This window comes from Dipodomys merriami, unplaced genomic scaffold (genome assembly GCF_024711535.1).
Source record: "Dipodomys merriami isolate MVZ:Mamm:240054 unplaced genomic scaffold, mDipMer1.0.p SCAF_11, whole genome shotgun sequence".
NCBI lineage: Eukaryota > Metazoa > Chordata > Mammalia > Rodentia > Heteromyidae > Dipodomys > Dipodomys merriami.
In genome coordinates, this window is record NW_027202382.1 from 27,715,993 (window position 1) to 27,734,486 (window position 18,494).

The 18,494-nt window shown below is 39.4% G+C and overlaps 1 pseudogene; it reads left to right on the plus strand.

Moving 5' to 3' along the window:
* The first annotated feature begins 2,847 nt into the window (after positions 1-2,847).
* Positions 2,848-3,109, plus strand: LOC138816291 (small ribosomal subunit protein eS27-like; annotated as a pseudogene).
* The last annotated feature ends 15,385 nt before the right edge of the window (positions 3,110-18,494 follow it).

An 18,494-nucleotide genomic window follows, 5' to 3' on the forward strand; every position in this document is an offset into this window, starting at 1 on the left:
CTGGGTTCAATTCCTCAGCACCACATAAGCAGAAAAAAAAAGCCAGAAGTGGTGCTATGGCTCAAGTGGCAGAGCACTAGCCTTGAGCTGAAGAGCTGAGGGACAGCGTCCAGTCCCAGAGTTCAGGCCCCACGACCGGACCCCCCCCCAAAATACACACACACACACACACACACACACACACACACACACAAGGAAGTGGTGCTGTGGCTCAAGTGGTAAAGTGTAAACCTTGAGCTGAAGAACTGAGGGACAGCACCCAGGCCCAGAGTTCAGGCCCCATGACCAACAAAAAAAAGACAAGAATAAAAATATATCCAAGTGAAAACCATTCTGGAAACCACCAAATTAGTTTAGGGAAATAAGAGGATATTTTTGTAATGATATACTCTGTTCAAAACTCAAAACCATGTTGTACAGATGATACCTCCCAAAAGCATGCGAGGAGTTGGGGGAGGGGATATCAATGTAATTACATTTTAGAATTTGTACATTCTAAAATCAGATGGTCTGAGGCCTGAATGTGTCTGTTTGATAAAGGGAATCATCCAAGAGTATTTACTCCAAAAATGAGAAGCGTCTGTGTTAACTGTCCATCAAAGAAAATGGAAGATGTGATATACACGCTTGGGTTTATCAGGACTAAAAGGATGATGTCATCTTCAGCGTAGAATGGTTTGTGCCACTCAGATATTCTCCAGCATGATGACTCTTCTTTGAGGGCCTGTGCTTAGGGGCCCCGACAATTAATGATAAAGGGGCTGAGCCTAAAAATCTCTGAGGCTATCTGGACACAGGCAGAGTTACTCTTTCTTGAAAGAACTGAGTCTACAAAGGGGTAATGCATATGTGCCTCTGATCATATAAAATAATATTTATCAAAAGGAACTCCAGGAAATGGAAACAAGCTTTTTTTTCTTTGTTGTTGTTTTCATATTTTCTTTGTTTCTTGTTTATTTGTTTATGAGGATTCCACAGAAATGGGGGGAACAAAGGGTGAACAAATCCAGCAGTGGTACTCACTAGACACTATATTGAACATGAACTATGCAGCTTGTGGGTGGGGACAGGAAGGAAAAACTAGGAGAGAATGAGGGAAGGGATTACATTGTCCAAAAAGAAATATACTCTTTACCTGACTTATGTAACTGAAACCCCTCTGTACATCACCTCTATAATAACAATAAAAAAATGTTGTAAAAAAATTTAGTCTGTGGGATGAAATGTAACCCAAAGGGATGGAGAATGGGTAAAAGGTGCATTCTGCAAGCAGCAAGCTAGTTTTACAAGTAAGGAATTAGGACTCCAGAGAGGGGGTTGGGGATGGAATGGATAGACATTACTTGCTAGACATGGAGATGTCAGCGATTTGAGAAATAAGCCAGACCAGTCTCCTCCCTGAGCAGAAAAGAAGAGCTATTTAAGAAACCTTGCAGTTGTGATCATAAACATGTGCTAAATCAAACTCAACATGGGCTAAAGGGGCCTTCATGCACACATCCTTGCATAATGAATTTGCAATCCAACTTACTATGTAAACAAATTCAAAACCTAACTTGGGGGGCTGGGAAGGTGGCTCAGTGGTAGAGCGCTTGCCTTGCATGCCTGAGGCCCTGGGTTCCATTCCTCAGCACCACATAAGAAAAAAGAAAAAAGCCGGAAGTGGCACTGTGGCTCAAGTGCTAGAGCGCTAGCCTTGAGCTGAAGAGCTGAGGGACAGCACCTAGGCCCAGAGTTCAGGCCCCACAACCGGACCATCCCCCAAAAAAAAAATAAAATAAAAAATAAAAAACCTAACTTGGACCAGTTGCCTGTGGCTTATACCTGTCAACCTAACCACTTAAAAGGTTGAGACCTGGAAGGCTGTGGTTCAAAGTCAGCCTGGATAGAAAAGTCTGAGAGATTCTATCTTCAATATATCAGCAAAATGCCAGGAAAAGAGCTGTGGTTTAAATAGTCAAGCATCAGTCATAAGCAAGAATGCTGAGTGAACATACAAGGTCTAGCGTTCAAGGCCCCAGTACCAGCAAAAGAAAACCTAACTTAGTATTTTGGTTTGTAACAAAAGCTGAGTCTCATCCAATCACAGCAGCCAAGCTTTAGTCAACCAATCATAGGGCACCAACTGTTCAAACCATATTCAAATAAGGCAACCATCAAGCTAGAACCAATCCACTGTCTTCTGTATGTCAGTTCTGTTTTTCTGTCCAAGCAGCCTTGGAGTTCATTAATCTTGCTCAAGTTCAAAAGGCTGCTGAATGCCACAACAACAACTAAAAGTCAATGAAGAAGTCTCTAAACTAATAATTCTGCCTCTATAAATATGTGTATTTAATTTCAATGTTCTCTTGTTCTTTTTGATAATTTTAAACTTTTTATTTGCACAAATTTATTAAACAAAGGGGTTTCGTGGTGGTATTTATGACATGCATATGATGTACTTTTTTAACTATTCTCTCATTCTTAACTCTTTCCTCTTCCCCCTCCTTAAACTATTTATTTTCTTTTTATGTTTTAGGTCTGAGACTGGGACTTGAACCCAGTACCCAACACTTTCACTTATAGGCTAGTGCTCTACCAACTGAACCAAGTCTCCAATCCCAACTATTAAGTTTTTGGGGCTTCATTGTGCTATTTTCCTACATATATAATGTATACCTATACTATTTATCCCCTCTTACTTCCTCTTAAAATTTATCATTAGCAATTTTTCATATGCTTTCTGGGCTTCATGATTTTTTTACTGGCTTCTTAGCATTCTATTACATGGATATACTGAGATTTGTTGAAATGTTCTCGAAACTAAAACATTTAAGATGCTCCTACCTTTCTGGCGGTGATGACCTCCTCCCGAGAACATGCCTCTCGCAAAGGATCTTCTTCATCCCTCTCCTGAAGAGGAGAAGAGGAAACACAAGAAGAAGCACCTGGTGCAGAGCCCATTTCCTACTTCATGGATGTGAAATGCCCAGGATGCTATAAAATCACCACAGTCTTTAGCCATGCACAAACAGTTTTGTGTGTTGGTTGCTCTACTGTCCTCTGCCAGCCTACAGGAGGAAAAGCGAGGCTTACAGAAGAATGTTCCTTCAGAAGGAAACAGCACTAAAAGCACTATGAACCAAGATGAATGGGAAGCCATCCCAATAAACACAGTTTGGATACATCGTGTTCATTGTCTTGTTTAACTGCTAGGAACTTCCTGCCTCAAGTATTCAGGGGGAACCAGAAGAGAAGAATGCTAGTCCTTTGAGGCAATTTATGAAATAAAATGAAGGCAATTTCCAAGTCAAAGTCCACGGTGCAGATATAAGGACTCCTTACCTAGAAAGATGGAAGCTGTTGATGCCAACACCACAAAGTGGGTAAAAAGGAGGATCTGGTAAGAACCAACGAACCACTTGAAGACACCTGGATTTGCACACTGATCTACACATTGGATATAACCAAAAATAGTTATTTTATAAGACAAAGCAGATGCTGCATTTGAGGACATGGTCATAAGAGTAAACTGGGTGCCAGTGGTTCATGCTATAATTCTCAAGAGACTGAGGTTCTTGGTTAGAAGCCAGCCTGCCCAGGAAAGTTCATGTGAGTCCATTTAGCCAGTAATGTTAAGCTGTGGCTCAAGTGGAAGAGCACCAGCCTTAAGCAGAAAATGCTAAGAGGCAACACCCACACCTTGAATTCAACCCCCCCCCAAAAAAATACCAACCTAGGTATACATCTATTAAGTGAAATTTTAAGATCTAATAATCAGAACATGAGTGTGGTATATCTGGATTCTATTGGTATTAAATGCATTCTTCTGACAGTATTTGTAGCTTATTTATGTTGTTGACTTTAAATGTCCCATTAAAGCTTTATAGAGTACGTGTAAAAAAATGCTCCTAATATATTGTGAGGAATAATTTACTGTCAGTAAGGAGTATGCTTCCTGACATAAACATTCTAAATTACCAACAGTAGGTGCATATTAAAGTGAATAATTAATTTTGATTCTCCATAAATATATACAATCAAATTAGCTTTTTCAATTTTGCATACTCTCACCAAAACAAATAAAAGGATCATTTTTATTACCCCCTCTGGGCCTGGGCACTGTCCCTCAGCTCTTCAGCTCAAGGCTAGCACCCTACCACTTGAGCCACAGCGTCACTTCCAGCTTTTTCTGCTGATGTGGTGCTGAGGAATTGAACCCAGGGCCTCATGCATGCAAGGCAAACACTCTACCACTGAGCCACCTTCCCACCCTGTGGGATGTTGCTGTTTTTAAAATTTCAAGACTAGGTCATGATAACTAACAACTATAATCCCAATTAGTAACAAAGTGGTGGTAAGGAGGATCATGGTTTGAGGATCACCCAGACAAAATGTTAGTAAATCCCACTTCAACCAATAAGCTGAATGTGGTGGCTCCTGCCTGTCATCCCAACCCCACAGGAAGCATAAAGAGAAGGAACATAGGCAAGGCTTGGCTTGTATAAAAACGCAAGAACATATCTGACAGATAACTAAAGCAAAAAGGACTGTGCATGACTCACGTGATAGAGTACCTGCCTAGCAAGCATATAACCCTCAGTTCAAACCCAAACAGAAAAGAATTTCAAACTCTAATTTTCTACTTTTCTGTCAGGTACCAGTAACTCTCACCTATAATCCTAGCTATACAGAATACTGAGATCTGAGACTCATGATTCTAAGCCAGCTTAGGTAGGAATGTCCACAAGACTCTAATCTCCAGTTAAACACCAGAAAGAAATGGAGGTAGGGATCAAGTGGTAGAGTGTTAGCCTTAAGCAAAAAAGCTCAGGGACAGCATCCAGGCTGTCAAGGTCCTGAGGTCAAGATCCAACACTGGCATACACACACAAAGAAAGAAAAATTACTACTTTTCCTTTAACAATGTAGATTTTAAGGCTCCAGTTCATAGTGGCAGTAAATCTGGAGTAATGGCTGATTAGTGTGACTGCAAGGTCAAGACTTCCTATGATGCTCTTCTTCACCTCTAAGCAGATCATATGAAAGAGTTTAGGGGTCATACCCATACTTGCTTCCTTAAGCTTATATTCAGAATTTATACTCTCATGTATAACTTTCATGACCTTTTTAAAAATGTATATATTGGGCTGGGAAGGTGGCTCAGTGGTAGAGTGCTTGCCTTGCATGCATGAGGCTGGGTTCAATTTCTTAGCACCACATAAGCAGAAAAAACTGGAAGTAGTGCTGTGGCTCAAGTGGTAGAGTGCTAGCCTTGAGCTGAAGAGCTGAGAGACAGCGCCCAGGCCCAGAGTTCAAGCCCCATGACTGGCAAAAAATAAAAAATAAAATAAATAAAAAATAAAAATGTATATATTAGTTTGAGAAAGTATACAGCAAAGTAATATCTAATTAATTGAACACTGTAAGACACTGAGATTTTAAGTCTTATGTCTAGATACACTCATCTAGAATATACATATTTGTCTCACTCAAAACAAGTAGAATGCTGAACATTGGTGTAATCCTACTCAGGAGGCTAAGATTTGAGGGTATCAGTTCAAAGGAAAGCCTGGGCAGGAAAGTCCATGAGACACATATTTCCAATTAACTAGCATAAAGCCAGAAGTGGAGTTGTGGCTTAAGACGTAGAGCCAGCAGTAAGCAAAAAGGCAAAGGGACAGAGTTCAGGCTCTGAGTTCAAGACCCAGTACCATACAAAGAGGAAAAAAATGTAGAAATTCAGCTTTCAGATGCAGAACGCTGACAAGAGATTGTTAAAATAAGCTCTTCTTCCTAAAGGAGAGAGAGAGCTCCGCCTAAAGGCGGCTGGGTTTCTGTCATTTTTGCAGAATACTATTAACCTCTGTTACCTAAATATTGATATTTTACCCTTTTATGGGATTTGTCTGCATTCTAATTCAAACATAATAAAACCGGCACTCTTTACAATTAGAAGATGAGTTCTCTATTTTTTAGGGTTAAGGGGAATCTTACATGATTCCTGTTGTCTAAAGGATTTTTCCTGTACTAGCAGCTTATATCATTTTAAAAAATCACTTTTTTTTAAGATAGTCCCTCTCTACAGCTCATCCTAACCTTGCTGTCCTTCTGTCTTGGTCTCCTAAATGCTGGCATTACAGGCATGAGCCACCAACAGTGCAACTTTTTGTTGGTGGTGGTGGTCATTGTGGGGCTTGAAATCTGGTCCTGGGCACTGTAGCTCTTCAGCTCAAGGCTAGCGCTCTACCACTTGAGCCATAGCAACACTTCCAGATTTTTGGCAGTTAATTGGAGAGAAGAGGCTCATAGACATTCCTGCCTGGGCTCTGAACTGCCAGCCTCAGATCTCAACCTCCTGAGTAGCTAGGATTACAGGAGTGAGTCACCCATGCCCAGCCCAACAGTGGAACTTTTAAAAAACAATTTGGGGAGCTAGAGGCATGGCTCAGTGGTACAGTGCTCACTTAAAAAGCCCAAGATTCTGAGTTCATTGTCAAAAGGTTGACAGGTTTCAAGGTTTTGGTAAAGAATTGTGCCACTTGGTAGACAAAACTCTCTCTCTTTCATTCTGCGCGTGTGTGTGTGTGTGTGTGTGTGTGTGTGTGTGTGTGTGTGTGTGTGTGTGTGTGTGTGTGTGTGTGTGTGTGTGTGTGTGTGTGTGTGTGTGTGTATGCGCGTGCTGGGGTTTGAACTCAAGGCCTTGTGCTTGTTAGGCAGGTCCTCTACTGCCAAGCAGAGACTCCTCAATTCAGGCTTTTCTATGAGAGGAAACAAACCTCATCTGAAGTTTACTCATTCAGCTAGTAGAGAAGTCAAGATGAAAAGACAAGAACATATGTGGGTAGATTGTCAGAATCTGAGCAAATAACATACCATTGGTTCACCACTGATATCATTAAAATAAAACTCCAGAGGCAAAAAGATGAAAGAAGAAATACAGCCATATTTTGTCCTGTCCTGATCCATGTTACTTCAAGTCACACACATGTGGGCCTCTCAACTCATAGCCCAGACATCATTCTGTTCTTTGTTTATGTTGATATTATACATACCCACAAGTACCAGGACCCAGTACCAGGATGACTAGACCCAAGGGGATTTCATACCTCAGCACCTGCAAAGTTGTGTACTCTCTCTCCTTCTCCCATACCCTCTTTCTCCCCTTTCCCACACCCTGAGCATAGAATGTGTCATTTCTCTTCCTTCAAAACATTCTCAAGACCTGCCCTCACTTCGCCCTTCTGTGGAAGTGGCTTTTGTTTTTCCCAAAAAAAAAATGTTCAATTGTGTTGTAATTGAAAAGATCCCTTGTGAAATCTGTTTTGTGTCAAATGAAATTAATTGTGGTGAGTTGTGAATCTAGCAAGGAGCAGATGAATTCAGACTATACTTCAAACCATTCTGAGGAGAAAGGTTCAACAGTTCAAGAAGTAATGAGAGAACACATGAGAATTTCAAAATAATCTAAACAGAATGTGTCTTCAAGCTACATGCTTTAATCAGAGCGATGCACATATACTCTAGCCCAGTGTTCAAGGTAGGAACTTGAATGAGTTTATTACTTTCACCTTTTACACAGAACTCTGCAGTGAATTGCTCCTCATATTAAAAACTGCTGTCAATAGGGTACTTGGAGATGTGGCATCTCAAGAAAATGAACCTTGATTTTTTTTTTAATTCCTGGAGTAAATTGTGCACAATAATTAGAAATATTCAGTGACATAGTAATGAAAGTCAGCCTACAGAACTTTAATTGGGTACTAGCAATGGTTCTTTACTTTGCCAACAAAAACAGATGGAGAGTATCATTTCAAAAAAAAAGAGGTAATGAAACTTCACTTGGAAAGATTGCTCAAGAAAAATGGCAGCACTTGATCATAGAGTGAGCTTTCAGAGCACACATCACATGAACCTCACATGGGAAAAACAAAAGCAAAGATGCAAGAGTAAACAGCTATCATTTCTAATGCATATCAAGCTGATACCTGGAGAGTAACGGCTCCTTACCTAGCCACCAACTGGCCACCCATGTCTCTCCTGACATTGCCTGTTACAAGAGGAGAATGTTCTAGACATCTGCCTTATCTGTAGTTTATTCACCCAAGTAGAACAGAACTGCAAGACTAAAAGATAAGCAATTTTGCAGGCAGATTGCGAGAATCTGGACATTATAAACCAAATAGCTTACCAAGTGCATAATCACTGGCTTTGCTAAAGTAAAACTCCAGTGAAAAGAAGATTCTCATGGTTCATGGGTAAGGGAAAACTTTCTTGTTCCAGTAAATGAATTACTGACAAATGTCTATAGCCATTGTATAGCCGTAAGTCATATTGAAAAATTAAGGAATACAATCTGAGTGAACAACTTACCACTAATCTTTCAAGTGAAATAAATATTCTGAACAAAATGGGTCTTTGTGTAGCATTCGAGAGTAGAGAGGATAATAAAAGCTACCAACTCTCAGAGTCCTTAACCAGCCAGGTACTGCTGGCTCCCACCTGTCATCCTAACTACTCAGGAGACTGAGGTCTAAGGACCATAGTTTGAAGCAGTCCAGACAGAAAAGTCTATGATCTCTTATTTCCAGTTAGTCAGCAAAAAACTTAAAGTGGAGCTGAGGCTCAAGTAGTAGAGTGCCAGTAAAAAAGTCAAGCAAGAGGGTAAGACCTCAAAGTGTAAGCCCTAGTATTGAGAAGAAAGAGGGTGTGTGTGTCCTGATTCAACAACTCATCTTTCTTTCCCTCATAAGCACCCTTACTTATGTTGTCGCTGTTGTGTACTACCAGTAATATCTCTGACTCTGTTCTTTCATTTCCAACTTGACCTGCTAGTACCACCCACAACACTGAAAGCCGTATGATCAACTGGGGCTTGCAACATTATTGAAGAGATGAAAAATTAATTCTAACTCTAGGCTTTCATGTTAGAGAAATACTCTAATGTCCTAAGCTGATTTCACTTCTACCTGTCTATATGGCCATGGGTGAATTACACCACTTCTGGGGTTTTACTTTCCCTTTTGTTAAAGTAAAGGGTAGGTCTAGATAACTCTAACAACCCAAGCTACCACATTCTGATTCTAAAACTCATCTACACAAAATCCTTTGATAGCTCACAAAGTGCTTGCACTATGTGCATCATTGAATTAGGCTTTCACACAGCCTATTCCTTAGGTAAGGTATATATTGCTAGCCCTATTTTATAAGGAAGATGGACTCGTTAAATATATTTTTTGAAGCACACCAGCTGCTGGTAACAGAAGTCTTCTGAGTCCTAATTCAGTGCCTGTTCCATAATAGACTGGCAAGATCATTGCAAGTTCCAAATTGGCGTGCTATGGATGAATAAAGACCAGATTTTCATTTCCTGAGATATGCTGATGGAACTCCAAAGGGATGCAAGAAAGATAAAGAGTTAGGCAAAGGATGGGAAAAGAGAGGAACTCGGGAGGGGGAGCCGCAGTTCTCATGTGGGTGAAACCTTAGGGACGAAAATGCTTAAAGACAACTTTCAGGAAGTTTTGCTCTAAGGTGCACATTGAAAGCCTTTTACCATCTCTGAAAGAAAACTATAAAAAAAATCAGCACTGGTTTTTACTATCTTTGGGTTAGACTTGTATTTTTCCCTTGATATAGCTTAAATATATGGATTTGTCAGATGGGTTCCAACCTTTGGGTTTTAATAAACAGAAAAACAATTTTACATGGTCATCATTACCCTGGAATCCAAACTAGAAAAAGCAAAAAGTATGGCCCCTCTGCTACCACCACCAGCACAGAAGCAGAGAAGTTACTTGTACGTCATTATTTTGACCTGCAACACATGATGCTGTACTTACGTTTTTTACTGAAGGAACATGCACGTGGTAATCTCACTAACTGGCTAGTGCACCTGGGAGAAGTTGTTTGGCACAGAGGAGGATGTGAAAATACCCTTTCATCTGACCCCAACTAAATGCTGAGCCTGCAGGATACTGCCCATCATCCAGATGTGCAGAATCCATCTGCCGGGTGAGGAAGCGCCAGTGCCTGGAAAATAAACCAGAATAACACCAAGAGAAAAATTAGCATTTTTGGATCTAAATAAGTCTTTTTCAATCCCCAAAAGGTGTCCCAGGAGACAGCATTTCCATTCTGAAGGACTTGAAACAAAATGGCTGCATTTTATGTAGGAGATTTGCACATCAATATACCATATTTCTTCTTTCCTGCTGAGGTGGGAAAAAATGACATTAGGAACTTTAAAAGTTTATAAACTGCTGGTATAAGAAGAAACACAGCTAAGTTTAACTTATTTCCAATTAACTTAGAGGACTTTTTTCCATTTTATAATTTTAATCTATTTTCCAAACCCATTCAGAATGTGCCATACATAAAGGCAATAATATTCCTGTAATTTGTTTAGCATATGAATATTTTTTACTATTAAAGAGATAAAAAGCTAGACACTGCTGGCTAATGTCTGTAATCCTAGCTACTCAGGAGGCTGAGACCTGAGAACTGCAGTTCAAAGCCAGCCTGGCAGGAAAGTCTGGGACTCTTATTTCTAATTAACCACCAGAAAACCAGAAGTGGTGCTGTGGCTAAGAGTGGTATAGCACTATCCTTGAGAAAAAAAGCTCAGAGACAGCACCCAGACCCTGAGTTCAAGCCCCATAACAAAAAGAGAGAGAGAGAGGGAAAGAGAGAGTGAAAGGAAGAAAGAGATAGAGAGTGTTAGTAGACTCTGACAAAAAATCTATTTGACAAGAGCAAAGAGTAACTATTAAATATAGATTATTGAGTATATATACAAATTTGTATTGTGTGTATGTGCATTCTCAACACTAGAATACCCAAGTATATAAATCAAACTATCAGATATAAAAATCTATATAGTCTCTACAGTAATCACTCAAGAACTTCAATACTGGGCTGGGAAGGTGGCTCAGTGGTAGAGCGCCTGAGGCCCTGGGTTTGATTCCTTAGCACCACATAAGCAAAAAAGAAAAAAGCTGGAAGTGGCACTGTGGCTCAAGTGGTAGATTCCTAGCCTTGAGTTGAAGAGCTGAGGGACAGCACCCAGGCCCAGAGTTCAGGCCCCATGACCAGACCAAATAAATAAATAAATAAATAACTTCAATACAACTTTCTGTCAATGTACAGCTCATCCAACAAAATTATCATCAGGCAATCATCAGAGTCCATACTACACTCACAGATATTTGTAGCACATTTTCTCCAATAGCTGCAGAATATACAGTCTTGTCAGCACATGGAATATTCTCCAGGATATAGTAGGCCACAAAAAAAGTCAACAATATTTTTTTAAAGTTCAAATCACACCCTATATTTTCACCCAGCACATAGAATAAAACTAGAAATCAAGAGGAAGAATTTTAGATATTATAAAATTACATAGAAAAACAACATTCACTTGAATGACCAATGGGTCAATTAAAAAATCAAAAGATGAATTTAAAGAATTTATTGACAAATGCCAAGGAAAGCACAGTACAGTCAAATCTGTGATATACAGTAAAAGTAATATTAAGAGAGAAGTTTAGCCAGGAGCTGGTGGCTCACGCTTGTAATCCTAGCTACTCAGGAGGCTCAGATCTGAGGATCATGGTTCAAAGCCAGCCCAGGCAGAAAAGTCCGTGAGACTCTGATCTCCAATAAACCACTAAAAAACTGGAAGTGGCACTGTGGCTCAAGGTCGAGCACTTGCCTTGAGCTGAAGAGTGCAGGGCAGCGCCCAGGACCAGAGTTCAAGCCCCACGACTGGTGAGAAAGAGAGAGAGAGAGAGAGAGAGAGAGAGAGAGAGAGAGAGAGAGAAGTTTATAACAAGTATTTACATTAAAAAAGTTATGCGAACCATTGAATGATGCATCTCAAAGAACTAGAAAAGAATAAACTGAATCCAAAATTGATTGAAGAAAATAATAATGAAAATCAGAGCAAAAACAAATAAAATAGAAAATTATGAAAAATTGCAAAATACCAAAGAATTGATATTTTGAAAATAGAACCAAGTTGACAAACTTTTATCTAGACTAATCAGGAAAAAAGAACAAAGTTGGCAAAATTCTATGTACACTAATCACAAACACAGGCTAGAGGCATGGTTCAAGGGGAAGAGCCAACAAGCTAAGTGAGAGCATGGGGCACTGAGTCCAAGCTCCAGAACTGGAGACAAAGAAGCGAGAACATACAGACGAGTGAAATCAAAGAGGAAAAAAGAGACATTAGGGACAATACCCCAGAAATAGAAAGGATTCTTAGGGACTAGTATGAACAACTACATGCCAACAAATTGGAAAGCCTAGAAATGCATAAATTTATGGACATATATAACTTTTCAAAATTGAACCATAAAGACCCGGAAAACAATTCCAAAGCATTTACATTCATCCTGTAATACCTGGATACCAAAATAAGACAAGAATACAACAAATAGAGAAAACTACAGATCAGGTAGATGATAAACATAAGGGCAAGAACTTTCAAAAAGAATACTAGCAAATCAAATTAATATTTAGAAAAACAACTATAGATCATAATCAAGTAGAATTTATCCCATAGATGAAAGAATGAATAAAGACATGCAAATTAGTAAGTAAAATATAGCATACCCTCAGGAAAAAAATGATAAAACTCATCTCAATAGATGCAGAAAAAAAATGGTAAAATCCAACATGCCTATCTGATAAGAAAACCTGAGATATTTGTCTAGGAGACTATTTCAGCACAATAATGACTATCATTTGAGAAATCCACAACCTATCTCATAGAAAAAGTCTGGAACCATTTCCACTGAGACCAGGAACAAGGAAAGTATGTCTAGTTTTACCACTTTTATTCAGGTGAGTACTAAGAATCTTCACCAGAGCAATAAGGCAAGAGAAAATAATTACATCCAACTAGAAAAAGAGGACAGCAAATTATCCCTGTTTGCAAATGATGTGATTTTATATATATAAAAGCCAAAGACTCCAACAAAAGTCATTCAAACTGATAAATTCAGTAAGGCTACAACCCTGCAAATCGATGTAAAAGAATCACTAGGTTTTCTTTTTTATATACACCAAAACCAAAATTCCAACGAAGAAATCAAGAAAGTAATCCCCCAAAAATGTTTATGGTAGGCAGGGCAAGATGAGAAGAGGCAAGCTGATAAAAGAGAGATGGTATTCATCAATGAAGAAGAAGAAAACACCAGGAACAAAACAGGACAGCTGGAAAGCATGGAAAAACAAAGGAAACAGAACAAAATGGGAAAGTGTGCACACTCAGCCTAGTTTCCTCGGAGGTAGCAAAATATAAAGCATCTACCACAATGTAAGATAGGCAGCCTTGGTGACAGAATGGCAGATCTGGTTACAGAAGACTCCTATTCAACCTACAAGCTTTAAATCCAGTATGGAGATTTGGTGAAACAGACTAACATCAGACTAGAAAGATATTCTCTTTTGCCCCTCATATCTCACCCAGACCCAAGAAGTAAATGAGTCAGTGAATCAGGAACCTAGAGAAAGAAAGTCTGAATGGTTGAGAATGAAAACCAGAGAAAAGGGCAAGGAGTCAAAGGTCAAACAATAAACAGTAACAAGCAAAGGTCTGAGAGAAGAGCTATTGTCTGGGCCTAAAATTTACAAGCTCATTGCAAAATGCTAGATAGAAGTGCCTAAAATCCTAAGTCCAAAAGTGCATTGCACCTCATTAAACCTCTAGGCCTGTCCTTTCTGTAGATACAATATCCATAGTACTATCCTTTCATAGGCTGGATATATAAAATGGATAAGAGTAGGGCATCTCAATTTTCATAAGTGGGAAGCAATATAAGTAGATTTGTGTTCATTGTTGAGACTGAAATTGCCAGACCATTCCAGAAACCCAGAAAACTATAGGCCACAGCTTGAAAATCTCCTGTTAAAATAATTTAAGTTGTTTAAATACATAAAGAGATAGAGATAGATAATTTATACCCTGATTTGCTATTATGTCATGCCTGGATAGATGGAAATGTTCAAAATTGAAAGAAAGAAAGAAAGAAAGAAAGAAAGAAAGAAAGAAAGAAAGAAAGAAAGAAAGAAAGAAAGAAAGAAAGAAAGAAAGAAAGAAAGAAAGAAAGAAAGAAAGAAAGAGTGAAAAAAATATTACAACAAGAGGCATGAATAGTCAGGGAAGGTAGGTGGCTGGGCATCATGGCTCACTCCTATAATCCTAGATATTAGAAAGACAGTGATAGGAGAATCATCGTTCAAGACCAGTCCAAGTAAAAAAGTTCACTAGAACCATCTCAGCTAATAAAATTGGGGTTTCCAGATGTGAGTGGCTTATTCCTATAATCCCAGCTACTCAAGAGGTTAAGCTCTTAGGATTGTGGTTCGAAGCTAGCCTAGCCATGAAAACCCATGAGACTCTTATCTCCAAATAACTATCAAAAAGCCATAAGTGGAATGGTAGTTCAAGTGGTAGAGCTAGTCATAAACAAAAGAAGCTCAGTGACAGCACACAGTCCCTGAGTTCCAGTCCCAGGATTGGCATCCAAAAAAAAAAAAAAAAGTAGGGTGTACACCAGGCATTGGTAGTTCATACCATGATCTTAGCTATTCAGGAGGCTGAGATAGGAGGATCATGATTCAAAGTCAGCTTGAGGCAGAAAAGTCTGTGGGACTCTTAGCACCAATTAACCAGTGAAAAGCAGAAGTGGAAGTCTAACTTAACTGGTAGAGTGGCAGCCTTGAGTGAAAACAGCCAAGTGAGAGTGAGGCTATATATTCAAGCCCCAATGCACACATTAACACATACACACACACACACACACACACACACACACACACACACACACACACACACACACACACACACACACACACACACACAGAGTGGATACTGGTAGCTTCCATCTGTCATCTCAGCCCTTGGAAGGCTGAGGCAGGAGGATTGTGAGTTTGAGGTCAGCCTGAGTTAAACAGTGAGAGAATGTCTACAATTAAATAGACAGGGCTGGGAAGTTGGCTCAGTGGTAGAGTGCTTGCCTCACATTCATAAGGCTCTGGGTTTGATTCCTCAGCACCACAAAAGTAGAAAAAAGCCAGAACTGGTGCTGTGGCTCAAGTTGTAGGGCACTAGCCTTGAGCTGAAGAGCTGAGGGACAGCGCCCAGGCCCAGAGTTCAGGCCTCATGACTGACAAAAAAAAAAAATTAAATAGACAACCTAAACAAGCCTAAGGATGATAGTTTTTCAAAGAAAGAAGTCAGAAATATTAGGGTTTAAAAAAGGCAGAAAGGAGAATAAAAATTGCAAATGCAAGGTTCACCATGTCCCCAGAAAAGTAATTGAAACAGAAACCATTCTAAGACATGAAAGGGAAAACTATTTCAATTATGGGTACTAGGAAATACTACAAGTTAGAAGAACAAAATTATACCTGGAAAGGAAAAAAAAAATCAGTCTTGTCCTTGTCTTTGTTACATGAATACATTCTGGAAGAAAATGGCGGAACTTCTGAAAGACTTGGCAAAATACATTAGGAAACCAAAATTCTAAACTGAGTCAAAGGTGGCAGAAGATCTTCTAGAGCAAGGATATGATAAGAATGCCACAGAAATAGAAATACCATGAACTACCTTCTGAAGCTAAAATAGAGCCAGGCACCGATGGCTCAAGCCTGAAATCAGGAGACTGAACTGAGGATTGTGATTCAAAGCTAACCTAGTCACACAAATCTGAGGGTCTGCAATTAATCAGCAAAATGTCAGACGTGGAGGTATGGTTCAAGAGATAGATTGCTAGCCTTGAGTGACAAAGCTAAGCAAGAATACAAAGCCCCTGAGATCAAGCCCTAGGACAGATACAATAAATAAATAAGGGAATAAATAGACAAATAAAAAAGAGTTGAAAGAGGATCCTGGACCTTGCCACCCAAAATACAAAGGCTGTAGAGGATAGTACAGACAACACCATACACAACCTAACTGGTACACCTGTTGCAGACATCATTCAAAATTTCATTCAAAGCAAACATAAAACTGCTTTTCATGGTATGTTTTTTTTAATCCTGACTTCCCCAGTACCACCACAACAACAACAAAAACAAGGATGATTAAGTCTTCTCACAAAAATCACTAAAAGACATTGGATACAATAGGTTTTTTTTAAAAAAAAACTAACTTTTAATACTCAAATCAATAAGAAAACGGACAATCTGCAGAAAACAAAAGCTAGAAGGAAGGAGGGGAAAAAACTAAAGAGATAGAGACTGAATCTGGGTGGCTGTTGTTTTCTTTGTTTTGTTTTGAGGCATTTCGAGAATCCACGTGCTCTTGGCTTAGTCTCATAGGCCCCCAAGTAGACAATCTTAGGAAGATGGCTCTGGTTAACAAACACATACCCAAAGCATTCCCCAGTCATAAGCATAAGATAAGCAGGACTGAACTCACCTCACACACCCAGGGCACTGCCTATTTGCAATCGTAGAGACAAGAAGGCAATAAACCTATTTCATAAGCAGACACTCACAGGAATCAGAAATATTCACTAATTGGATGAGCCCAACACACCTGAAGCTGAGAATTAAAGTCGTCCTTCTGGGATTTCAGTAAGAAAGAAGTAAATGTAAATCTTTTCTAAATGAAGTAAACCTGAACACAGACCACAAATAACTTCTTCCAGAATCAACTCCAAGGACTCTGAATGGCGCCCAATCAAAACCAATCAAACAAATAAAGCTGTTATAAGAGAAAGCCACCAATAATAAATAATGGACAACAAAATCAAAAGCCCAGATGTTGAACTCATAAACACAGAATGTAAAAAAATGTTAAGTTATCCTCAGAAATAAAGTACTTAAGTTTTGATTAAAGAGCAAAGACAATTAAAATAAGCAGATCTGGATGACAGCTAAACTGTGTTCCTAGTAGCAAAATAAAATGATAGAAATGAAACACATTCTGTGAAGGAGTTGAGCCAGAAGATTACACACAGATTAAAGCATTAGCAGAATGTTAGATAGTTGTGAAACACTGATTTGGCCTGCTCCTTAAAGACACAAACAAGTGGAGCATGAAAGTAGAGGCATAGAAAGTCAAGTAAGAGTCTAACACATGTAGAACTGGACTTCCCAAAGGAAAAGAAAACAGAATGGAAAGAGGTAAAATCTGAAGAACTCATGATGAGTTTTTTAGAACTGGTAAGAAGAAACTAATATGTAGTTTCAGTGATTCCCAAGTAGAATACATAACAATTTTTTAATACTTAGAATCATCATAATTAAATATCAGAACATTAACCACTAGGGAAAGACTTTGCAAACTGAAGTCACAGTAGAAAGATAATGTCAAGTAAGTGATGTCTTAACAACAGTAATATCCTCACTATGGTAAGAAACAATGACTCAGTCTAGCACAATATGTCCAGTGTGGGGGTGGGGAAGAGTTCACTCATAATGGGACCACTAGGGAGTCTGAAGCAGGAGGATATCAAGTCCAAGGTTAACTTGTACTACATAAAGAGGTTCCAGGCCAGTCTGAGCTATATATCAAAAGATCCAGTCTCAATGAGAGACAGAGACAGACAGAGAGACAGAGACAGAGTAAAACGGAACAGTAGCATGAAGGGACAAAAGAAGAAAGAAAGAGAGAGGGAGGGAGGAAAGGAGGAAGGGAGGGATGGAGGAAGGAAGAAAAAAGAAGGAAGGAAGGAAGGAAGGAAGGAAGGAAGGAAGGAAGGAAGGAAGGAAGGAAGGAAGGAAGGAAGGAAGGGAGGGAGGGAGGGAGGGAAAGAGAAAGAAAGAAAAAGAAAGTTCTGTAGCAAACAACCATTGGTACTGGATGGGATCTCGTCTGCTTTCTCAGCACTCACCTGGCCTGACACAAGCTTTTCTGTACTACTGTATGGGGAGCCACACCTATGAGTAACTTTAGAAGCTTGCCCTCACCACAGATGCCATTTTGCCCACCCGTGCAGTGAGCTGGGAGTATCTAAGGGCTTGAAACCACCCTCCCCCAGTCCATGACTCCTCTGTAAAAGCTCAGCTCCCAGCTATAATTTCTGTATGCCACTGCTAAGGCTACAAATTTGCCTGAAATTGTACCTTTACCTGGATGATTTTCCTCTTACCCATCTACTTCTCTTCCTCTCTCACCTGTCTCTCCTCGGAGCAATTAATTAATATCCATTTGCACATAAATCCTCAATTCAGTGTTAGCTTCCAGGAAAATTAATACAAAAGATCCCCTAATTTTAAATGCCACATTTCCTCCAGAATGTATATGACAGCTAGAGTTGAGTTTTTATTATGTGTATGTGACACTTAGTAAAGACACAGGAATTTCTTATTTGAAGCCACTGGGTTGCATTAGTAATAAACATAGGGAGCAGTCCAAAGGGGACCCCTGCACGTTATTTGGCAGTTGGGGTGCACTCTCACATCTCACAGAGGTAAGCCATCCACTTACATGCAGCACTATTAAAAATGCAGCTGTACGTCACTTTTCTACATGTGTAAGACTTCTATGGTTCTTG